Source organism: Gorilla gorilla, chromosome 3 (genome assembly GCF_029281585.2).
Source record: "Gorilla gorilla gorilla isolate KB3781 chromosome 3, NHGRI_mGorGor1-v2.1_pri, whole genome shotgun sequence".
Taxonomy (NCBI): Eukaryota; Metazoa; Chordata; class Mammalia; order Primates; family Hominidae; genus Gorilla; species Gorilla gorilla.
The window spans coordinates 7,869,156-7,895,284 of record NC_073227.2 but is presented as its reverse complement, the minus strand read 5'-3'; the positions used below and the strand labels follow the sequence as shown (position 1 = coordinate 7,895,284).

Sequence of the window (26,129 nt, the reverse complement as noted above, 5' to 3'; positions counted from 1 at the left end):
GTATCCTGAAACTTTTCACCAGCTCTCTTTGATCTACGTTCCTCAGTGTCTTTTGAAGCCTGCTTTAAATCCTGGTATTCAATACTAATTCATTGACTATGGTATGGTCAATACCATACCAACGATCTGATAAAATAATACACAATTATATACCAGTAGGTAAAAATGTCTTTCTTTCTAGGATATATTGCATTTTAATGTAGAGCACTCATGATTAACTTTAAAAGACCTAATGTGGTGGAATCTGAGGAACAAGGGTAGTCCACTTAGAGAGACGGCTGGAAAAGAGTAGGTTCCAGGAACTCCCAAATAGTTATTTAGTTAGCTTTCATTTAATGTGGGCTCTATATTTGGGAATATAAGAGAAACCAAAATGTAAAAATAAAATATTCCCGTTATGAGGACATTAGGAGATGGGCATTAGGACAGTTAACATGCTTCAAAAATACAGGCTTAAATATGTTTTGACTTATTTTCACCACCAATGCCAGGAGCATTATATGATGATTGCTTCAAAATTGTGAATTGAAGCAAAGGCAATGCAAATTATATTTAAAGAGCTGGATACAGGTTTTCTCAAATAGATGTCCCAGCTAAAAGTAGGGATTTAGACACTTTACCTAGAACTTTGCAATTTATCTGTAGTTTAAGGTTTACCAGTATTGATATCTATTTTTTTCTTTTTTAACATATTTTATTATTTTTATTTTTATAAAATTCAAATTTTATTTTAGATATGGGGGTACATGTTTAGGTTTGTCACATGGGTATATTGCACCCAGGTAGTGAGCATAATACCCAAATAATTTTATCAACCCATGTCCCCCTCTCTCCCTCCCCTCTCTAGTAATCTGAAGTGTCTGTTGTTCCCATGTTTCTGTCCTTGTGTGCTCCATATTTAGCTCCCACTTGTAAGTGAAAACATGCCATATTTAGGTTTCTGTTTCTGTGATAATTCACTTAGGATTATGACCTCCAGCTCCATTCATGTTGCTGCAAAGGACAGGATTTCATTCTTTTCTATGGCTATGTTGTAGTTCATAGTATATATATACTACATTTTAAAAATTCAGTCCACCATTGATGGGCATCTAGGTTGATTCCATGTCTTTGCTATTGTGATTGGCACAGAGATGAACATGTGAGTGCATGTGCCTTTTGGTATAATAACTTCTTTTCATTTGGGGATATACACAACAATGGGATTACTGGGTCAAATGGTAGCTCACTCTATACAGATATTAACTCAAGATGGACTGAAGATTTAAATGTAAGACCTCAAACTCTTAAACTTTTAGAAGAAAGCCTCTGAAATACCTTTCTCAGAGGCTTTCTTGGCAAAGAATTTTTGGCTAAGTCCCCAGAAGCAATTGCAACAAAACGAAAAATTGACAAGTAAGACCTGATTAAACTAAAGAGCTTCTACACAGCAAAAGAAACAAACTATTGATAAACAGACAACCTACAGCATGGGGAAAAATATGTACAAACTCTGCATATAACAAAGGTCTAATATCCAGAATCTATAAGGAACTCAATTCAGCAATCAAGAAACAAATAATTCCATTAAAAAAATAGGCAAAGGACATGGACACACACTTCTCAAAAGAAGACACACAAGTGGCCAACAGACATGAAAACATACTCATCATCACTAATCATCAGAGAAATACAAATCAAAACTGCAATGAGATACTATCTCACAGCAGTCAGAATGTCTGTTATTAAAAAGTTAAAAAGAGAAAGAAAAGATGCTGGTAAGGCTGTTGAGGAAAGTTCATGCTTATCCACTGTTGGTGGGTATGTAAATTAGTTCAGCCACTGTGGAAAGCAGTTTGAAGATTTCTCAAATTTGTTTTTCATTCTTTATTAAAATTAAGATAATTTCAAATCAAGTTTTAAGTCAAAATTTAAAATAATTTAAACTTTAAACGTAAAACTTTTCTTCAATTTATTCTACACTTTAAAATTGTCTATCTAGTCCATTCACTTGAGACCATATTGTTAAAGGAATTAACAGTTAAATATTCCAGCAGGGTAGTCAAATGTACAATTAGATGTTTGAGGTTTCTTCCAGAATTTGGATCTTGTATATCTCAGAAGACTATTCAGTAGTCTACTTTAATTCTATTACAGCGATGTTGTCTTCTGTTTCCTGTTCATAAACCTGCTTGGAGGGGAGTTTCCAATTTATGCCAAGACTGCAAATTAGCACAAGCTGCTGCTGCTCTCCAGCAAATCAACCCAAGGGAAACTAGGGGGTGGGGGGGGGGGGGGGGAGAAGGAAAACTCCATGCAGACTCATAAAAATGTGAGAAATCCTTAGGAAAAAAGACAGCTACTTTGAACTGGTATGTGGCAAGGCAGGTAGATGGCTGCAGCTGACAGCAATCTGGCTCAGCTGTTAAAGCAGAAATTAGAAAAGAGCAGTTGAAATAGTGTCTTGACTTCCCCTTTGCCTTCTTTTATGTTGCAGGATTTGGCAATGGTTGCCCATACCTTTGAAGGCCAATACTTCCAATGGCCCATCCTTCTGTAGGGATAAAATCAAGGGAATGCAAAATCCTTGACAGGGTGGAGAATTGAGGAAAACTAATGGATGAGGACTCACCAGGCTTGGCTTTCTCTCTTTCATTCAGTTTCCTCCAAACTTCCAGGGCTGATGGATGACAATTTAGGCAGTCTTCCATTTCCTTGGTGTTTGAATGTAGAGTGTTGACTTGAAAAGTTACTTGGTGCGGTGAAACCGAATAGGAGTGGTTAATTCTGGTTTGTGGTAACTTGAGTTCTTCACCTGAAAGCCCATCCCTTCATAAACCTTTGACCTCTAAGGATTGACCTAGATTCCTTCTTCTGCCCCTCCCCAGTTCATACAAACAGTCAACGTATCTATCTCTTCAGGGATAAGCCAAATTAATAATATTATTAAATGTCAAAATGCTAAGATATAACTTATTTAAATTGAACATTTCAGAAATATATCTTCCTTAAATTAAAAAATGTAAATTGGACAACATATCAGAAGTATTAAAATGGAAGAGTCAGAATTTGAAATAGAGAAAATATGCAACAAGGGAAGGATATTATCAATAGGAAACAAGAATAAGATGTAATGAAAAATAATCAAATAGAAACACTAGGTGCAAAGAAGTTAACAGCTGAATAAAAAGCGTAATAGATTGCATATGAGAATGAATATAGCTGAAGAAAGAATTCATCATTTGTAAGGTGGGATACCAGCACATTCCTAGAAGGAAACAAATATGATCGAACAGCTGAGAAATATCCACAGAAGTGCAAATATCCAGATATAGAAGTTCTAGACAGAAAATAATAGTAAAGGTAATTTCTAGGAATTAAAATTCAAAAGTCCATAAAATTAAAATATCCCTTACAGTATAAAACAAAAAAAAGCCTTAGGCTTTTAGCAATGGCTTTTTTGGATGAAGTGATGTAGAGGTGATATGCAAACTTCTTAGGGTCACCAGATATGGATGCTAGTTGTCCAGTAATCCCTGTGGGGTATACAGATGATACTCTGAAAGGCACTTGAAAGCAGGGTAGGGGTAAATTTGCTAATGGGAAAATGTGACTGGAGACATCTTTGGTGGTATACAATAAATGCAGACTCTCTTGAAGTAATGAGAGATTGTTGTTCTGATTAAGGAAATTGTTGAAGTAGAAGTTTTGGTTCCCTCTAACTCTCTTTTCCAAATTCTTGTCTGGTCAGTACTTAAGACAGATGAATCCTGGAGGTTAACAGTATGAAGGATTAAACAGGTTGGTATTTCTGATTACCTTCATTGTAACTGATATTGTAAAGGCTATAAAGGAAGTACCTCAGATCATGGGGGACGGTATGCTATTGTTAAGAAAAACTTTATAGACAAATTAAATTTAGTAGACTTTATTTGAGCAGAGAATGATTCACAAATTGGACAGCACCCAGAACCAGGGGAGGTTCAGGGAACTTCGTCCAGCCATGTGGCAAGCAGTTTTTATAGACAGGAAAAGGAAGTAACATACAGAAACAGCTTTATTGGTTACCGTTGAGTGTTTGCCTAATTTGCATGTTGTGATGAGGCATTGGCCCTGTATAGACATGGTCTGATCAGTTGGCAGCCTGTGTTCATTTGGAGCTCAGTGGCTGTGATTGGCTGAGACTCAACTATTTGTTACAAAAATAAACTCTTAGGTTGCAGTTCATTCTAAGGGACTCAATGTATGAAGGTTGCTTCAGGCCAAATTTAATTTAATTTAGCACTATTTTAGCCATTCCAATTTGGGAATCCAGCCAGTAACAATTTGCATTCTTGTAGAAAGTGAATCAGTATTTATTTCATGCATTGATATGGGGATTTTAAAATTTACTAGCAGTTTGCCATATTCTCACGAAGGATTTGGAGTTAAAAATCACTAATAGAAAGTCAGTTTACTACACTGACAGTATGAGAATTGCCTCTTCAGAGAAAGATCAGGTTGAGCTAAAGATGAGAGGCACCTAAATGAAAAACAGAGGCTGGCTGATAAATGCTGCTAACATTTAAGCGGGATTTATTAAATTAAATAAAATTTAATTTATTTATTCCAACCCATGAAATTCTGAAGGATGTATATAAACAGCAGAAACCAGAGATAGTTCTTCTACTTAGAGAAATAAATTACTGGTTCTCTCATATACTGGAAATAGGCAGGAAACTTAGAGACTAGCAGGGCTTTTGGGGTTTTGGTTGAATCATATTTATCTATTAATCCTGTTGGCCTGAACCATAATGTCTCCAAAAATAAATCTGAATTTGAGTGGGGCTTTTGCTGAAACAAGTGTTAAAGATATACCAAGGGTGTTGGCACAGATATTTTCACTGGACACTTATGATCCATCTACTCAGATAATATTTGAAGTTGTTGTAACCAGTACATATGCAGATTGCAGGAATTTGCAGAAATTGAATAGGGCTATTCAGTGAGTTCTCTTGAAGTTTGGCTAAAACTGCTGAGTTGTTTAGCATATAGAACTCAGGAGAGAAAAGTGAGATTGTTACTGAGGGTTGGTTCAAACCACTCCCACTACTGAAGGGCATCAGAAAATTCTGAGGACAGAAATACTGATTGCGCCATGGGTGATATCAGAGAGACATTCAGATAGGAGGAGTGCAGCATAGCAAAGCTTGTTCACAAGGTAGAGACAGTATGTTAGAAAGATGCTAAGAGGGTAACTTCAGGGGAGCCTACAGTTTATATTAGCAGTTGCTTCGCTGACTATAGAACCAAAAATAGAGCCCACTAAGGATACTGTGTAGTCTGGGTCTTACCATTCTCTCCCAGTCATGGAAAAGGTGGCTTCTTAGTCCACTGAAAGGATCCTCTAGAGTGAGAATACAGAATAAGGGCCACAGGGCCGTTTTGTAAAGCCTTGAAGAAAAAAGCAAGTTCGGGTTTGCACAAGGGCAATAGCAGTGGAATTAGCAGAAGAAGACTTGTTAGACTTTCACAGGCGAGTGTTTGGATATTTACAGACCCTTGTACTTTAACCAAAGGTCCTGCTGTATGATCTGGGGAAATGGGCCCTAAATGAATGAACAATGAAGAACGTATCTGCGTGGTTTCTTGTGTGGACATATCTGGAAGCTTACTGGAAACATTAAAGTGATTGACTTTAATACCTGCCCACAATAACAACACAAATCCCAGGTCTTCTGACTTCTGCCTAAGAATGTAGACATCTAGAAGGAGTACCCATCTGCCTTCTAGCAAGAGAAAGATAGGTGGTCCTCAAAATCCTAATTTTTCTGGAATCTATTGGAGAGCTAATGCTGCAGGACAACAAGTAGCCTGGAATCTGAGGAAAGACAGGTGCCTCTGCAGACAGATAGAGAACAAGCATGGATTCACCTGTGTAAGATCACAAGAGGAAGAGAAGGCCACCATACAAGTGAATAAAAAGAAGTCACAGTGACTTTTAATTAATTTTCAAAGATTGCTTCTCTGATACTGTGAGAGTATGGAACCTATGAAGACAGCCAGTTGCAGGCTTTTCTCCATAGACTTCACTATGTGCTGATGAGAAAAGTTTATTGGCAGGGCAGGTACTAATATAGACTACTTTGGAGATGCAGCATGAAGAAGAGGTGCATCCACTGCTGTAGGAAACACAGGAACCCATCTTTGGTTTCTTCTCACATAAGGAAAAAAGACTTTTAAGATGCTGGGGAATAGCAGAAAGCTCTTGGCCCAGTGCAAGGAGAAGATGTCTCCATTGTGGGTAGGGGAAGGGGGGAAAAAAAAAGAAATACTTTATCCATAGGTAGGAGCAAGAAATGTGCTCAGAAGAGCCCAGACCAGTAAAGGTCTCCTTCCATTGAGTTTGGAAGAAGATCACTGTGAAAATCCATATTCTAAGACTCAGGGAGACAATGACTGCTTAAATTGAGGCTGAATCAGGATGACAGAGAACCTCGTCCACAACCATAACACCTCAACCTCCAAGACAGAAGCAACAGATTAACACTGGAGACGACTAGAGAAGTTTCCCTTTGAGGGGCAGTTGAACAGGGAAGCCCTAATGAGTGGAGCAGAAACATCGTGAAAACCCACCAGCAAACTATCTCCAACCTAAGAACAAACAGGAATTTAAAGACAGTGGTGAACAAAACTGAATATTGCAACAACAAAATCCAAACTGGGCTCAACTCTTGAGTTAAATTTACTCACCTTCCCACAATAATAACCTAGCAGAAGACAAATGATATTTACCTAATACATAAATACTACTTTTATCAGTCTCTACCACTCTGAACACTATGTCTGGAAATTAATAAAAAAATTAACAGACACAAAAATCAAGTTAAAAACAAAACACACAACCCTTACTGTCAAGAGACAAAGTAATCAACTGAACAAGACTTAGAGATGATCCAGATGTTGCAACAATCAGACAGGTAATTGAAAATAACTATGGTTAATAGGTTAAAGGTTGTAACACAAAGATGTACAACGTGCATGGATAAAGATTTCAGCAGAGAAGTGAAAATGACAAGAAGGAGCCACATGAAAGTGCCAGAAATGAGAACCTCCATAAGAAATATGAAGAATGCCTTGGATGGGCTCAGCAATAGACTTGACACAGCTAAGGAAAGTGATAGAGGAAGTGAAAGTCAGTTAATAGTAATTACCTAAACTGTCAAATGATAAAAGAGTGAAGAAAAAAGGAAACAAAACACACAAATGCCGTAAGAAAATATCATTAGTGTGATATATGTGGCATTGAAATCCTAGAGAAAACAGAGAGAGAATGTGAGGCAGATGAAATATTTGAAGAGATAGTGGTTACAAAATTTTAAAGAATAATTTATCAAACTACAGATATAATAACTTCAGAGAACCCAAAGTAATTGATTGGATAGTAATTGATTGACTAGAAGTCAATAATGAATTCGCAGATGTGAACAATATCATCAAAGCCTTCACCAACCAAATCGACTTTTATTGAACACTAAATATAAGCAGAATATACATTATTTTCAAGTGCATGTAGAACATATTGTATAGTCTATATATCATGGTTCTGGCCATAATTCAAACCTCAATACATTTAAAAACACGTACATAGTATATTCTTTGATCATAATGGAATTAAAATAGAAATCACAAACAGGTATCTGGAATAATTGCCAAAGATTTTTACTGATGAACACACATCTAAATATCACTTTAAGTGGCAAAAACCACAATTAATTTTTTACCAACCTAGTAACTTACAGGTCAAAGAGAAAATCAGAGGGGACATCTGAAAATAATTTGAATTGAATAAAAGAAAATAATCTCTCTATCATGCAAAATTTGCGGGATGCAAATAAAGCACAATTTAAAGAGAAATGTATAGCATTTCATGTTTATATGAAAAAAAGTCTTAAATCAGTGATTTAAAATTCCTCCTTAAGAAACTTGAAAAAAGTAAATTAAACCAAAGTAAGCAGCTGCAAAGTAATAATAAAGAACATAAATAAAATTGGAAATGGAACAGCAGAGAAAAATCAATGAAACCCAAAGCCTATGATGAGACTCACCAACAAGGAAGAAGACACAAATTATTATATCACAAATTAAAAAGAGGACATTGTTGCAGACCCTACATGCATTATATTCTCTATAGATATAGAAAAATAATTTTACAAAATTCAATATCCATTCATGATAAACTCTAAATTTTAGGTAGAATGGAATTTACCCAACATGATAAGAAACAGCTACAGAAAACCTACAGCAAACATCATACTTACTGATAAAAGACTGAACCCTCACTCTAAGGGAAAAGAAAAATATTCTTACCACCCACATTTAACATTATACTGCAGTTTCTAGGCAGTGTAATAAGAAAAGAAAAAGAACTATTCATACAAATAGAAAAAAAAATATGTGGAATTGTTGTTATTCACTTTCAACATGATTGTATTTGAAGAAGATTTCAAAGAATGTACAAAACAAAGTTACGGAAGATACAAGATCACAATTTAAAAATTTAATGGTATTTTTAGGTACTGACAATGAACAGTAAGAAACGGGAATACCACCATTGATGGTGGAAAAAGATGAGCTACTTAGGTATAAATGTAATAAAATATTTAAAAGATGTGTATGGTAAAAGCTACAAAACAGTGAAGAAAGAAATCAAAAAGGCTGAAATAAATGGAGAGGCATATTATATTCATGTATTGAAAGACTCAGTAGTGTTAAGATGCCAAATATGTCCAAATTCCAAATTGATCAAATCAGTAAATACAATCCAAATCAATGTCATGGCAATATTTGTCATAGAAATGCACAAGAGATTATAAAATTTATGTGGAATGGCAAATGAACAAGAATAACCAAAATCGTTTTGCCTAGAAAAACAAACTTGACATTCACATGCTACCTTATTTCAAGACTTTTTATAAAGCTAGAGATAGTAACTCAGTATGGAATTGGCCAATGAATAGGCATATAGAGTGTAACTGAAATGAGAGTCCAGAAACAGACTCACACGTATACAGTAATTGACATTTGCCAAAGTGCAGAGGCAAATAAATGGAACATCATTATGTGCAGAGGCAAATAAATAGTCTTTTCAAAAATTGTGCTGGAATAATTTCACATCCGTATGCAATAACTTTTTTAACTTAGTAACAAACCCTAAATCTCTTTATCATCTGTTTTAAGTAACAAGTATTTTAATTGTTTCATTTTATATCCATGGAGTTAGAAAATATATGTGATTTTTTCCAGGGAGCCATTTCTTATAAATCCACAGACTCTAGGTTTCTTTACCATAAACAATACTAACTAGAAACATTTTAGTCAAAAGATTTCTGAGATGAGGATTTTTCTCCTAGTAAGTACCATTAGTTTATTTACCATAAAGTCTCTTGTTTACACGTTTACAATACAATGTGACCAGATCATTTGCCTTCTTTCTTTCTCAAATTGTCCTCCAGATATGGTAATGAAATGATTGAAGAGTAGCCTCATAGCCTCTTCCTTTCCATATACCTTCCAAAGCCTGTTAGAATATGTTCTGAGGTAATTATTTCAAAAGGAGTTCATAGGAGGTCAACTTTGAGTTCTTGCTTGTTTGGAAAATTTTTTATTATGCCCATGATTCATTTATAATATGTCTGGGTATATAGAATTCAGAATGCTTTTTGTTTTGTTGTTGTTGGTTTTTGGCTTGTTTGTTTTCTCTCATTTGTTTGAATCCATTGCTGCTTTTTATTCTAGGAGAAAGTGTTACAGCTGAGAAATATGACAATGGTCTTATTTTCATTCAATTGTAGTCAATTTGATTTTTTTTCTTGGAAATTTTAGGCATGCTTGCGTATGTGTAAAAATACCCTGAGGTTTAAATTAATGACTTGTGTATTTACAACCAGTATACTTTCTTCCCTTTACTATATGTATATGTGTTAAGCTTCAATTAAGGGGTTAAGAAAAGTAAAGTTTTATACAATACAATAAAGCTGTAAATTTTAAATTTTAAAATAAATTTTAAGAAACATATGAAAGTATGAGCCCCGCCTTTTTTTTGGTTAAGAACTTTTATTTAAGGGCTATCACTGCTTGATAACCAGTGTCTCTCTTTTCTTTTCTGGTTCATTTTATGCTTTATTTTCTCTTATACATTTTCTCACTTTCACTTTATGTAACTCTCATTAGATAAATACTGAAAGTATTCAATACATCCTTTCTGTTTCTTGTTTCTTTCATATATTTTATATTTTGATCTCATTCTATACTCTAGATCTCAGATTTATTTTCTATTCCTTCACTGTCCAAAAAATAGCCCTTAGTCATAGGTAACTATTTAAATTTACATTAACTTAATTAAAATTAGTTATAAAATCAGTTTCAAAATGCTTTATAGCCAATGTGGCTAAGGGGTACCCTATTGGACAGCACAGATCTAGGGCGGTTCCATCATTATAGAAAGGTCTATTGGACAGTCTTATTCTAGGCTATATCTATAGAATAATTTCATGCTTGATATTTAAATATCCTAGACTCTGAATGTTCAGGTATTTCATTGAAAACTATTTTTGTATTATTAAAGGAATATTTTTTCAACGCTTTTTAAAATACCAATTTCAGTTCTCTTTCCTTTCCTTTCTACTCTCTACTTCTCTTTCATATATTCTGGGCAAGAGAACATTACTTGTGATAAGTCAAGCATTCTTCGAGACCTTTTCTTGTTTCTGAATCATCACTTTTGAAAGTCAAAATATAAGAAATTGGATCTTTTATTGTCTATATTCCTCCATTTTTTTTTTTTTTTTTTTTTTTTCCTGAGGACAGAGCCCCGGCTCTGTCAGGGAGAAAAATACAGGAAGAAGGACTGAAGTTTGACTGATTTTTTCCATTAGAAAAACATAACTTAGAACTAACTTACAGTTAGAACTCTGTCTTGAATAGCTTCCGTTTCAGGTATAGCATAGATTTATTTTGTGCATATTCTGGATGGCAACTTCCTCTCCTCTAATTTATTCATCAGCTCAATTGTATCCTCTTTATGTCTTGCAGAAACCTGTTCACATATAAAGTAGTTTGATTTAGGCTAACACACTCTTCCATCACAGCTTTATTGTATTACATAAAACTTTACTTTTCTTAACCCCTTAATTGAAGCTTAACACATATACATATAGTAAAGGGAAGAAAGTATACTGGTTGTAAATACGCAAGTCATTAATTTAAACCTCAGGGCATTTTTACACATACATAAGCTTATATAACTCCATCACCCTCTAATGTTCTCTTCTGCTACTTCCATGCCATTAACTACCTTTCTTCACTCCCACCAGTGAGGTAACCTCTATTCTGACTTTTATTACTATAGATAAGTTTTGTCTGTTCATGAATTTTGTATATGTGAAATCATAGTTTGTGTCATTTTTTGGTGACTAGCTTCTTCCACTCAACATAATGCTTGTGAGCTTCATCCTTTCTGGTGCATCTATTAATAGTTTTTATCTTTCTTTTTAAAACTGCAATGTAGTAGCCCATTGTATGAATATATCACTAAATTATTTAAATTGAAAATGGAGGACAGGACCTTGTATGTGCTCAGTCAGCTATCTTGCACGAAAGTTGTATGGTTCTCATAATACAGTACATCAAATGTGTCTTATGTTGTTTGTGGTTATACTGTCACCGTCAAAAGACTGAGTGACTTGAGTAGAGAAATATGGACTGTTATATTTTCTGTGTTTTAAAAGTGTCTTACATATATCATGTAGTTAGAATTCAATTAATATATGCTCAAAAGCAGAAACTTTAGGTGCATTTCTGCATCAAAAAAGAGGTTAAATTAAAAATAATACATTTTATTCCCTCACCAGCTAAGTAGGATGTTTTTAATATCAAATGTTATAGCAAATTAAGCATATTACTTATGTGTGCTGATTTATATCTGCTCCCAAATTACACCCCATTTTGAGGATTTACTTAGTCTAATAGCACCGAAAAGAAAATTTTAAAACATAACATTTTATTCAATCTGTATTATAGAAACTTCCAGAGAATGTATAATTTAGATAAGCATTGATGTAGTGAACTGGTTTGGTAGAAAAAAAGTCTAAAAACATTTACAGCATAAATTGTTGTTGCTGACCATTCATGATTACTGTTACTGACATTTTAGAGTACAAGATGATTTAAATTAACTTTTCCTTGAATGGTCTATTTTCACAAAAAGATGTAATAAGGGCTATTATAGCATTTTGACAATGCATTAGCATTTCAGAGAAGATACATTGAGTAATACTGTTTATCATTTTGAACAGACCATGTGTGGTCAGATAGAATCTGATCTGCAAAGGCAAACTAAGCGGGGAAGATAGATGTTGGGAAATATCTATGAGCTATTACTTGCCCTCAAGGAGCAAGAGCCTCTGCTTTGCAGATTATACTGTAATTGTGTCCTTTGTTCATTGTTTTAGTATTTTCTCCTCATGTATAAATATATTCAGTAGCTAGTATTTTTGTGATAGATTTTCTAGATACAAGAAGAGATTTTAGCTAAGACCACATATGCTTGTTTCTAATGCATTAAATTCAGACACGTTAAAATCCGGGGATGTGCTGAGGAAAACAAAATACTATTAAAGTTTCTGTGTCTCTGTAATATCCCCAGGGAGATTTCTCTCAGCTGAAAAGTTAGCTTTCACAAAGCTACTTCTAAAGCCATTCAGTGGCTTGCCTCCTGTTAATAGAACTTTAGTGGAAATAAAACCTAATGCATAAGGCAAAACAACAACAAAATTTCTATTCAAGACTTTCAAAAAGCTAAAGTATAAATTAAGTGGCAAAATAAATGTGAAGAATGCATCAACATTAATTAATATTTGAGGTAGGATTTCACATGGAAAAAAGAATACTTCCTTCAGGTGTGGTTACAATGTCATTTCTGTGGCCAGTGAAGGAGGTATTTCATGTTTATATGTGAACACAGCACTCTTAAGTGGCAAACAATAGAATGTGGATTAGAAAAAAATTCCTCATGTTAATCAATTATTGAGATAGCAGTTGTGAGGATTACTCCATAACTATCTTGTCCTGAAAAGGAAAATGAAATTGTTTATAATTAATTTAATTAAGGCCAAAGCTACATATGGTTTTTATGATCAGAAATCTGCTTTGGTTGAGATTCATTCTAATCCTCTGCATGCCAGAGAGACAGCTAAACAGGACCCAATGTGGACATTTTAATCAAGTAGTAAAGGAAGTAATGAATACATAAATAGGTACAAAGAACACTATGTTTTGTCATTTATCTATATGAATTTTAAGCAAGTTAACTTGCTTTTGTATTGTCTGTAACAATAGATATACTCCTAATTTTCAAAAGAGTTTTGCTAAATAAAAGGGATAAAAATTAGGAAACTATTCAGACAAATGCCTGAAACAGAGTAAGCTACACATCATTTTCAATTTAGGCTTTGTTTTGAAATAGACAATTTTTATTGACAGACAGACATATAATAAATGCACATTTCTTAACCGTATTTTGACAAAAATGTAGATCATTTACTGAAAAAATAAACAATGTAGGATTAAACATAAACTTTTCAGGATAGTGTCTTTGAATAAGGGAGCTAAAGCTTCTGGTTTTCAAACATGGCTTTCCTTGGAAACATCAGAATATTTTCTTGGGTTCCCCTGTCTGGAGTTGGTTACCTCATAATAAATATTTGTAATTTTTTATAGCTTTCCATTTAAGGGAATGAATTACCTACTTTTGTACAAATTGCGTATTTGTTGGAATTTTCCAATAATCACAGTCTCAAAATAAAAGTAAGTTTTTAGAGAATAATCAAATAAATCCCCCCGTTCCCCCCTCAAAAAAAAATACTTGAGCAAATTATTTGGAGGGATTTGGATGGAAAATACCTTTAGAAATATACTCACTGTAGCCTTGGTCTCCTGATAAATGGATCCTAAATCACAGGAAATTTGGCCACCAATTATTCATACATTTATTTATTATGCTAAAGAGTAGTTAACTCTTCTTAGAAAAATCACAAAACAGTATTTCTTGTACCAAAAACGAGTGATTGTTTCAACCTTGTTTAGATTGAATTCAATAACTTACTCAATTTTTACAGGATGTGAAATTGATGTTGCAACCATGAACCTCCCCTCCATTTTTGAAGAAATGTCAGAATAGTTTGATTTTAAAGAATATTCCATTTATAAATATATTCTATACATATGTTTTTCTTGAGACTGTGATTTGGAGTAATAGGGCAAAATAATGTGAAAATAAGCTAAAAAGCTAGAAATATAATTGAAATATAAAACAATATTTTGAGAAAATTAAGCAAATCCAATTCATGCTCATGAAATGAGAAAATCTTATCTGTCACATTCCAGAAATTCAATAATATTTACATCGTATTTATGCATAACATGGTGATCCTCTATATAAAATAAGGATAATAGTAATATCTACTATTGCTATTGGGAGGATCATATAAATTAATGAATCAAAGCAAATAGAACAATGCTTGACACTTAGTAAATGCTGAAAAAGGTTACTGGTTCCTTAATTGTATGGAGTTTCAGTTTTAAACTAACTCTATTGTGAATTTTAATTTTGCTTTGGACATTTTAGTTTCTTGGAAATCTTTCATGAACCTGAACTCCATAATTATGTCTATCTGTGTTTGTATTTCCCTGATGGAAACAGTGCTCTGGTGTTCAGTATGAGGCTTCTGGAGCCAGAATCTCTTGGTTCAAATCCCAGTTCTACGAATTCACTTTTGTACAATTAAGGACAAGTTACCTAAATCTTTTGTTTCTCAGTTTCCATATCTGCAAAACTGGGAGAAGAGTGATAAGAATTTCATAGAGCTGTAGGGGGAATTGAATTTATAAATTGCCATAAAAATACCTTAGGCTATCTTGTGACCTTAACTGTTATTTTCACTTAAAAAAATAATAAACAAGCTTTATTCCTCTACATGCTTTTCTGTTCTTGTCTATTAGCATGTCTTTTGCATCTTCTCACAGGAGAGCAAGCTGACATTTTAAGTTTCTTTTTATTTTATGTTAAAGCATTTTTATGTCTGCTTTTCAATATGACTCCTTTATATACTTTAAAAAGTAGATATAAATGCTCACTTCTCTTAGGGACAGGAGAGATTTTATTGGGCCCCAAATTTGCTGTTGAGGTTTTAGAAAATTTGTAGATCACACTTGACTTGTTCACTTAGCTCATGAGCTGGCTGAATCCTTTTTCCTGTTTATGGCTGAACGGAGTTTGAATATGAGCGCTTTTTTTTTTTTGAAACAGACTTTCGCTGTTGTTGCCCAGGCTGGAGTGCAATGGCATGATCTCAACTCACTGCAACCCTGCCTCCTGGGTTGAAGTGATTTTCCTGCCTCAGCCTCCCGAGTGTCTGGGATTACAGGCATGTGCCACCATACCCGCCTAATTTTGTATTTTCAGTAGAGACGGGGTTTCTCCATGTTGGTCAGGCTGGTCTCAAACTCCCGACCTTAGCTGATCCACCCACCTAGGCCTCCCAAAGTGCTGGGATTACAGGCATGAGCCACCGCATCCTGCCATAATATGAGCGCTTCATAAACCAACATACTGCAGGGTTGCAAGCCTTTAGTGGATTCTCTCTTAATTCCAGTGATTACTTCTTTGATGGAATCTGCGGAGGAACTATCAAACTCTAATGCTTGAAATCAGATACTCTTTCTTTCATGTGATCAGTAGTAATCACTCTTGTTTTTCATGAGTTTTATGAGTTTCTGGTTCAATGCAGTCTCAACCTCCTGGGTTCAGGTCCAGCCTCAGCCTCCTGAGTGGCTGGGACTATAGGCACACACCACCATGCCCACCTATTTTTTAATTTTTTTGTAGTGATGGGGTCTCACTGTGATGCCCAGGCTGGTCTCAAACTCCTGGGCTCAAGTGGTTCACCTACCTTGGCCTCCCAAAGTGCTGGGAATACAGGTATGAGCCAGTGCACCATGCCCTGCGACTCTTAAATACAAATGTCTATTGTTTGTATCTTTGGAGAGAAGGGTCCACGCTTCTTTTTACCCATCGGTGTGAAACTAGGAAAAGTGGTTGGTTTATATACACGTGACACAAATTCTTTCTCCCTTATTGTGGAGCACCCTGTCTGGAGCACACTGTGTTCCTCACTCCTTCCTACAACACTGAGGCATCTCTGTCTCTCCAAGGTGACAATATACCATTGCCCATGTATTCTGATTGTGACCACAGGGTAAATTTACTTGTGGGGATCAATTATTTGGAAGCTTATTTCTAGCCACAGTTGAAGGTATGTTCTGTAGACTAATTTTATCAGTGATGAAGTTAATGTTTTTAATACTCCTCTGACTCAATTCTCTGCTTGCTTTCCCCCTTTTCTCTTTCTTCTCTCCCTTCTTTTTTTCTTCTTATCTTTCTTCCAATTTTTTTCCCTCCTCTTCCTTCTGTTCCTTTTCTTTTGTAAATGTTCTATGTCCCATTAAAGGGGTAGTGCTCTATAAATATGAATGAGAAAGGGTTAGCAAAAAATGTTTAAATATTTCATAGCTTCACTAATGTTTTATTTTGTTGTTCTGTTAGTTACTGACAGAGATGTGTTCAAATTCCAAACTCAGGTTAAGAATTTTTAAATTACTCCTCTTAGGTCCATCAATTTCTATTTTGAAGCCCATGTTATTAAATACTTACAGATTCAGGATTATTATTTCTTCATGATGAATTGGACCTTAATCATTATGAAATTCACTTTCTCTAATGATATTTTTCCTCTTTAAACCTATTTTGTCTGATGTTAATGTAGCCACACCATGTTTAGGTAAAGTTTTTACGTTACCTAAAGGAATACGTTAGGTATTCCTTTTCCCATACTTTTTCTTCCAACGTAAGGACTTTCTGTGTCCTTATATCTAAAGTGTAAACAGCATAGATTGGGCCTTTTTCAGAACTCATTTGAAAATTTACACACCTTTTAATTGAGGTGTGTAATTCATTTACATTTATTCCAATTACAGATGCATTTGAGCTTAGTTCTGCCACCTTTCTTTTTGTTTCCAATTTTACAATCTTTTCTTTGGTCCTATTGTTACTTTTCCATCCCTTCTTCTGGGTTCATTAAGATAAAGAAAAAAACGACTTACCTCTTTTATCAGCATTTTATCACTATGTTTTAAAAATTCATTTATTGGTCGCCTAGAGATTACAATATGCATTTTTTCTTTTTATAATTTGCCTTAATGATTTTACAACTTTCCATACAAGAAACTTCAAACAGTAATTTCTTTTACCTGTACCCCTACCTTTGAGCTATTTTCATATATGGTACTTCAATATATCTTATCAACCTCCAAGACATTTATAGTGCTGGTCTAAGCACTTAAGATTATTTTATATTTACTCTCATATTTGACCTTTCTGGTTCTCTTTAGTCCTTTCTAAAGTTTTGTCCTTTTTCTCTGGTGTGAGACTACTTATGACAAATGTTCTTGTCTTGACCTCACCTTAATTGTTGGAACTCTTTGTTTTGTGACTTACAGGAAAGTTCCAAAGATAGTACTGATTATTCCTATATGCCCTTCACTCAGTTTTCTCTAATGTTAGCATGTTATGTAATCATGGTATAATTTTCAAAACTAAATAATATGATACTATTGGCTAAACTATAGACTTTGTGTGGATTTCATAAATTTTTACATCAATGTCTCTTTTTTGTTTAAGGATCCAATCTGGGACACCACTCTGCATTTAGTTGTCACGTCTATTTTGTCTCTCCCAATCTTTCTCAGTCTTTAAGTGTTTTTTTATAATCTTGATCTTTTTGAAGAGTACTCGTCAGAAATTTTGTAGAATGTCCTTCATTTGGGGCTTGTCTGATGTTTTCTCATAATTAGTTAAGTTTATATATTTTGGGAGAATGCTACAAAGGTGATGTGTCCTTATAATTTCAAGAGTAGCATGATATCAACATGACTTATTGTTGGTGATGCTAACCTTAAAATCACTTTATTACAGTGATGTCTGCCAGTTTCTCTACTGTGAAGTTACTGTTGTTCCCTTTCTATACTCTCTTTGTTGAAAGTGAGTCATTAAGAAAAGTAATTCCACACTCAAGGAGAGACAAATTAAGTTCCATCCCCCTAAAGAGAGAATTACCAAAAATTTAATGAGTGTATATTAAAATCACAACAAGAATTAAAAAAAAAAGGGCGATATTTGAATCTAGGCCACTATCCTGTTCTTAAAATTTTGCTACCCACTGTAGCATACAGCATTGAATCTTGCCAGCAGAAATTATTACTGTGGTGTTTTCAAGTTGGTTTTCTATTTCCCACATTTCTTCTATAGTTATTAATTGGAATTATTCCATAAAGAAGAGTTGCCTCTTTCTTTTTAGCTATTTTTTATTATTAAGGGCTTATGGATACTTCAATCCAGTGTGACACTTATAATCCATAATGTGTTATTTCTTTTATTGTTTGATTGGTCCAGCTCTGACTATGGGAAGATTTGGCAACTGTGTCACTTTGATGTGCTCTTATCCTTTTCATTTCTATTTAAAAATTTTAGCACTTCTTTTTTTTTTTTTTTTTTTTTTTTGGTACCACAAGATGTTCCAGGCTCATTGCACAAGTGTACCATGTACAATCTCTGTTCCAGTCTCCCAATCAACCATGGAGCATTGGTTCCTTTTACAATGAAATTGTACATAAAAGTAATTCATTTTAATCTGGGTGTAACTAGCGCATTAATTCTGAATTTTATATGCAGATTTGTTATATTTATATTCTGTTCCATTTTTCCGTTTTGTATTCGCCAAAAATTCACTCATGTGTAATTTTTACATGTAACATAATGTTTTCTATCACTGCTACTTTAGAATATGTACTGCTCTCAACTATACTTTTTAGTAGGATAATAACATGATGCGATAGCCTAATTATTTGATTGAATTGAATTGGTCTTCAAAGAGTCTCATTTGAAAAGGGCAGATACATTTTCTTGGAGACAGGCTATTTGGCATTTGGCCAAAAGAATGGATGAATCAATGAACCATGGAGATGTCTCTTTGCTTGAAGTCATATAAAATAACAATTAAATATTAATGAAAAAGTCATGCATATTGCTTTGACACAGATCAATATTCAACTTGGCAAGAATGAGATGAAAGGAATTGATTTGTGTTCAAGCTCAGAAGCAGTTTCTTTCAGCGACTTTTTCTGGTGAGACAGCAATTCCTCTAGTACATAACATGAAGGACTGACAAGTTACACTGAAGCATGGCAAAGAGAGAAAAAAAAGACATTGCAGAGGGAAAAATAGCTCTCTAGTCTTAGACACCATGGAAGAAATAGAGATAATAACTGTTCCAACAGATTTCTGACAAAAACGGGAGCATAGAAAAATATGAAAATAAATAGGAAAGAACAAAAGTCTAGGATTATAAGAATAGCTGTACTGCTTACCAGCATGTGCCTTCATTAAAAACTGGCCATTTAGAATATTTAAATTCAACATTAATTCTTTGAGCACAAGATATATGTCAACTAAGGAGCCAAGCCAAAGGAGATACAATGAGCATTACTGGTAGTGCCTGCCAGTAAGCCCACCTTCCAGTCTTAGACATAGGTGGGAATATGGTCTCAGTGGAACCTATCAGACTTTTTCCTGAAGTTATGAGTGATAGACAGAGGTTACAAAGCATATGAATCTGTTGGGTGCTATGCTATCTTGAGAATACTCAAGGTTCATGAGTTCCTGCTATAGAGAGAAGAGCTGGCCTTGATTCTAGATTTTATTTTTTATTTTTAAATTTTATTTTTATAGAGATAGGGTCTTGCTATATTGTCCAGGCTGGTCTCGAACTCCTGGGCTCAAGCAATCCTCCTGCATCGGCCTCCCAAAGAGCTGGGATTAAAGGTGTGAGCTACCATGCCTGGCTGATTCCATATTTTTTTAAAGGCCTAATCATTCCAGTTTTTCTTTGATATTGTAAGCTTCTCAGTATCTTTCAAAATAGATTTACTTTAATAAATCATTGAGGTATTCAGAATCACCCAATCCACTGAGAACCTGAATAGAAGAAAAAGGCAAAGGAAGGGAGAATTCGCTTTTTCTGTTTGAGCTGCAGTGTCCATATTCTCCTGCCCTTGGACATGGGATAGGAGCTCCTGCTTCTCCACCCTCTGGATCCAGGCTGAATTACACCACCGGCTTTCCTGGTTTTCCAGTTTGCAGATGGTAGATCATGGGACTTCTTGGCTCCATAATCACTTGAGCCAGTTCCTATAATTAATGTCCTATTATATATGCAGATATCCTATTGGTTCTCTTTCTCTGGTGAACCCTAATGCAGCTGCACTGTTCATAATGTAGTTGTTTCTTGAGCTTTTACAGTTCTGCTTCTGTATCATTTTGGGGGTCCTGCATTCCTGGTAAACTAAGAAACATCTCTCTGAGGTCTGAATACCTCATCAGACACTGCCTTGGACTAGTTAGTGCACCAGCCTCTGGTCCAAAGATTGAAGACTCTCTCTTTTCCCTATTTGGTGGAAACTGGTATCTGCTGCAAAGATATTCTCTCTGCTCCCTTCTGCCCAGGTCTCCTATCAGTCTCTTCATTTTGGTTAGGCTTTTGTGAAAGAAAGGCTTCTTTGATCTTTTCTTAATCTTATTGCTTCCAAAATCTCTGATTCAAGAAATTTAAGAAGTCTGGCTACCTAATTGAACTGAAAAGAGTAGACAGGTATGAGATAAATTTACAAAGCAAAATAAAATGTAATATCTCAAAAGATCAACGTATCAGAACTAAGTACTGGGCAATGCCTGTGCAAGAATTTGAAAATATATTATGTAGTCACTCAGTAGAGGTGGTTAATAGTTGAAAGATGAGGATGTTTATTGACTCCGGCTGCTGACTTCCATATTTTTCTAAATGCCACATTAGCCTTCACCTGTAAATATAGTACAACCCCTTCATCTAGATCAATTTTGATCGCAGATAAATTGCTCTCTGAAAGAGCCTGGAATCAGAATTGTGTTGAAGCCCCTCTACCACTGATGCTGTGGTTTCTTGATTCCTGGTGTACACTCTGGTTATCCACCTCCCTGTGTTGAAACCCCAGATTCCTGATGCTAATAAATTGTCTCTTTGCAACTCTATTACTGTCAATTTTTGGAACTTTTTGCTTGATAGCCATCTGGATTGACATCCCAGATAATCGTTCTATGTGCACATTTTAACCTGTGGTTAATCTTTCATTTCCTGATCAGTTCTCAGACTCATGTTCATGAAATCCATCCCTAGATTGGCATCACCTTAGCCATATCCTTACAAAGCCTTTCATTATTAGACATATTTGGATTGGACTTAGAAGACTATTTCAGTCAATTCTGCTGACTTTGAGTCCTGGAAATGGCAGGATGGTGAAAAATAATTAATAGATGTTCCAGATCTCCTGGTACTTATGCAAGCATTCTTCTGCTGGCGTGTTCCTCTCAATGTCCAGCTGTTTGTGTGTGTGTGCCCGCTAGGGTCGCAGGGTGGTTTTTATAGGCACAGGAATGGGGATGCAGGGTGGCTGGCCAGAGTGGTCTTGAAAAATGCAACAGTTGGGTGTGAAAACAGGAGTGCCTCTCCTCACATAGGTCCATGGGCACAGGCCTGAGGGTGGAGCCTTCACCAGGGACCCTGCCTTTCTCTATCCAGCACTTCCCTGCTCACCTCCCGTATCATTACAATACATAAATACATATATAATGCAACTTATATATGTGTGTATAATATATACACAATAATGTGCATATAGAATTTAAGTGTATACATTATATATAATATAATCATATACACGTATATATATACACCTATATATAGTATCATTTTTATATATGTACAAATAATATTTTAGAGCAAAAGACCTCATATCAAAAGGAAGAGAAATTTAATTCCCATGTTTACAAAATGGCATATGTGAAACAGCACTCCTGGAAGCAATATTATGATAGGAAAAGTTTGGAAACAACCTAAAAGTTTTTAAGTATCTCACAATCAAATAATCTGATGACAAATAATATTTTTTTTTGTCCCACACTAAAATGGAAACATTTCCAGTTTTCAACAGTAAGTATCCTGCTGGCTTTTTATTCTAGGACTAAATTTAGTTTAGGAATAGGAAAATGAAGAAAGCCATTCTACAAACCCAAGGCTATAAATTTTAAATTCATCTGTATATGCACACTAATAGACATTCATGTCATATAGGCATAGTAAACATTGAATGAAGGAAAATGTTAACAGGGTGTACTTCTTGTGAATGCAAATTAGATTTCAGAGAAAATAACATTTCACTTTATCACATTCTGCACTTCTACATTTTACCATGAATATTATTAAGGTTTAAAAATGTTAAGATACTCTTAAAAATAACAAGATTGAAATGGGCATTTTCTGTCACAAGAAGCAGAATTGATACTTCTTTAATCTACACAGTGGCAAAAATCTACACAGCTCTTTAAGAAGGTGTAGAAAAACCATAAATAGTGTAAAACTGAGAAGGAGTAAAAGGATGTGGAAGACAAAACAAAGAACTAATAATGATATTATTATTATATATAATTATCATTATACCAAATAATGATATTTCTACAGTAGGCCAAAAGTTACAAATAGAAGCAATTTTCAAATACTAAACAGAACATTTCATTTCTTCTGATTTGAAGCAAGATCTGTATATATAAATTGATGAATTCTTAACATTCCAGGAAAAATCAATTAATGAGACATCTCTAGACACTTGTCCTTTGCATTAATAGAAAGGATTCTAGTCATATGGGAACTTTACCTTTCAGGGAATGCATAAATTGGATTTCTTTGGATTACCTATGAAAAATTCCAAATAAATTCATTTGTAAAACTAAGGGGCACAAGTCAGTAACTTTTATAGTTTTGAGAAGAAGAAACAATGGCCTTAATTTTGGTTTTATTATTTTTTTACCTAGAAATTGGTTAATGTGCTAGGCAATGTAAAAACGTGAACACATGTAAGGCTACTGTTAATATTCCACTGTGGTACCTATAACAAAGGAAATGGAAAAGTCATAGTTATCATGTTACTCGATTATTTAGCATCACAGTCTAAGTACTTGGCATGAGTACTAACTTTTTTGACTTCCAGCAAGATATAATTGAGCAGAGTCAAGAGCTCCGTATTATATTTAATATATGCAGAACTTTTTCCTTACAATTTCCCACCTGCAGTGTGTTCTAGTTTTTGCCCACTCTGCAAGGCCGAATCCCTGCAGCAACAATAGAATCATGATCTATGATGCTGTTTCTGCTGTGTAGAGGTGAAAAATCAATGTGATATAAAATTTATCATTATTAATATCATTTAGGAGTAAAATATATGTCACATATGTATAATACTGTTATTCATGCTGAAATTACTGTTGTGTTGCCCTGCAGACCTATATGATTGATTAATTTTAGATTAAAAGTAAATTAAAAAATATTGACCTTTGGGTACTCAAAAGGCACTTTAAAGGAAAAATGAATAAGAAGAACTAAAGTTTTAGAAATAAAATCATATATTTAATAATTTGGGTTTTAGAATTTGTGAGAGAAGATTTTTCTTGAATATTCTTTTTTTTCTCCAGGGAAAATATATTACTAAATTTTATCCAAATCTATCTGGATGTGTACATCTTCATAGGAATACATTGGACTCCATGGGTGCTACAGAAATGAAATGTGCTTTGCTGTGTCTGTGCTGAGAGTTCAAGATGTATTTTTTGATATCATTATCAGTCTAGAGAGTGGTGAGTCCTGAGGTAAAGTTTGGGCTAGTCTTCACTTCCCCACATGATCTCCATGACTTATACCACTGACTTCAAATTCTTTGATGTAAAACAAATAGATTTTCAGTCTTCTTTAAAGGGTCACCAAGATGTCGATTCAAGAAAAGTCTCTATAGGCTGCCCAACACAAAAACCAGGCAATCACTGTAAGCCCCTCTTATTTACTAAACCTATTTCTGCCACTGACTACTGGAAGTGGCTATGTCTTAGTTATTTCTAAGAACAATATGTACAGTTTGTCCTTCAGAAATGCTTTGCGATTAGATAATTACTGCACTCAAAGAGACATCTTACAGCTTTTAATAGGACATTTTGTCTTTTCTGGGAGCAAAGGAGTTGTGAATGGGTATGAAAATAGTATTTGTTCAGTAATATGTTTTTGCTAGAGCACAGTTTTGGTGGCTGCAATCAGTGGAGCGATCCCTTCTAAATCTTGATGTGATATTACTGGAACTTAGTGAAATAGAAGAGATCACTCCTTTGTTCTGATTTTTACAGGAAAATGCGTGGCTGGAAGCTTTGTAACCACTTTTTTCTCTCTGGAGGATTGATAGTTCAGTCCTTTCAGATGTGGATCAGACATATATACTCCATGGAGTGTGAAGTGGGAAGAAGGAAAGACAATAGGAAAAATGATCTTCAATGACATTAGCAATCAGCACAATTTACAAGAGTTAAAGTTACCATAGGAACACAGAGAAGATGAAAGTTTACTGCCAGAATTAAGTAGGTATAACACACACACACACACACACACACACACACACACACACACAGGCACACAGGTTTCCAAAGGTCAAAAATTTTTTTAATGTTTATTTTTCTGCTTTTTAACTGTATCCCCAGTGCCCCCAACTTTGCTATGAAGACCAAGGCACTGTGGAATTGTGTGTCTACGTTTGGAAAGTCAGCTTGTGCCTAAATGGATTTTGAAGATATCAGGCATTCTAGGATTGAGAATGAGAATTCCTTTTGTTACAACAGGCAAGAGTAAGAGCCAATAAATAAAAGAATGCTACATTTTAATTTTCAAAGATATGATTTTTTTTACATTTAATATCTCACATCAGGATGTATCTTGGAATCAATAGTATGTTCCATGTGAATTGCCAGTGTTTAAAAAAAATTGTTGATGGTAAATCAGATAACAGTGCATCTTATAACTGATGGCATCTTTAGATAAGACGAAATACGGTATTTTGTTAGTGTGTAATATGTTTTTGGTTTGTAATTTATTAATTCATTTTACTTTTCTGTGGCTGCTGATGTAGTTGCCTGGTGATTTATTTCAAGTTGAGCGTTCAGAGTTTGAAGGTGAACTCATTAGCCAAGTAAGTGCATATCCGTCTCAGTCAGTGTATGGTACTCACAGCATCAAACAACTACAGCTTTCTTCCTAGGCTATCTAATGTATTTGTAATAGTCACTTTTTGGAAAATTGTATTTAACATGTTTAGGCTATATTGCCACATTTAAAAATCATCAACTACTTTGTCAACTTCAATATGGTAAAATTAAGTTTAAAGGTCACCTTTATATCTTTATGTGTCCTTTATATCTTATTCTCTTATTTTTACAGTTATTTAAATTTCAAATATACCCTGATTGTAAATGGGGTAAAGAAGCATGACTCATTTGAAGAATCAGATAACAAAGGGGTCCCGAAAATCTAAAAAATAAAGAGAGTTAACATGATGCTAATCATGTAGACACTTTAGGAAGTTGTGCATTTGATAAAAATTTTCTAAGAGATGACATTACTTTAGATGTAAATTTTAATAGTTCCTTTTTTGGTTGTAAATATGTTACATAGAAAATATATACATTTATAATATAATTTAATTGAACAACATACAATCGGCAGCCAGCTGATCATTTCTATTTTTCTGTTTTTAGAAGGAGAGTTGCTCTTTCTGCTATTTTGGAAATCATATTTTATTTTTCTCTAGGGTGACAGAAAATTATCAGAACTAAGAGGGCAATTTTATTCCTTCTAAAGTAGTTAAAATTAATTCAAACAGTTAATTTGTGTCTCCCTTGTATATCATTTGCATCCTACTTTGAGTTTTTCCTCTTTTGTTAAAATGCCTTCAGTATGTTTCTCCCTTGATAGAGGCCTCAGACATTTTTTTCTTGATCTAAACTCTAATTCTTGCTCTGTCTTATTGTAACCACTACTTTTTTGTTGGAGAATAGCTTATATTTACTTAATCCCATTTAACCATGTAGAATATGGATT

The 26,129-nt window shown here is 34.4% G+C and overlaps 2 long non-coding RNA genes across 2 annotated transcripts in view; both read left to right on the top strand.

The window, feature by feature from the left end:
- LOC134758284 (uncharacterized) overlaps window positions 1–26,129 on the top strand; it is a 130,641-nt gene that overhangs the window by 10,105 nt on the left and 94,407 nt on the right. The gene's annotated exons all lie outside the window — the stretch shown is intronic.
- LOC129532905 (uncharacterized) lies at window positions 23,988–24,916 on the top strand. Its single transcript, XR_008678833.2, has 2 exons — window positions 23,988–24,616; window positions 24,737–24,916. It is a non-coding gene; the product is annotated as an uncharacterized lncRNA (long non-coding RNA).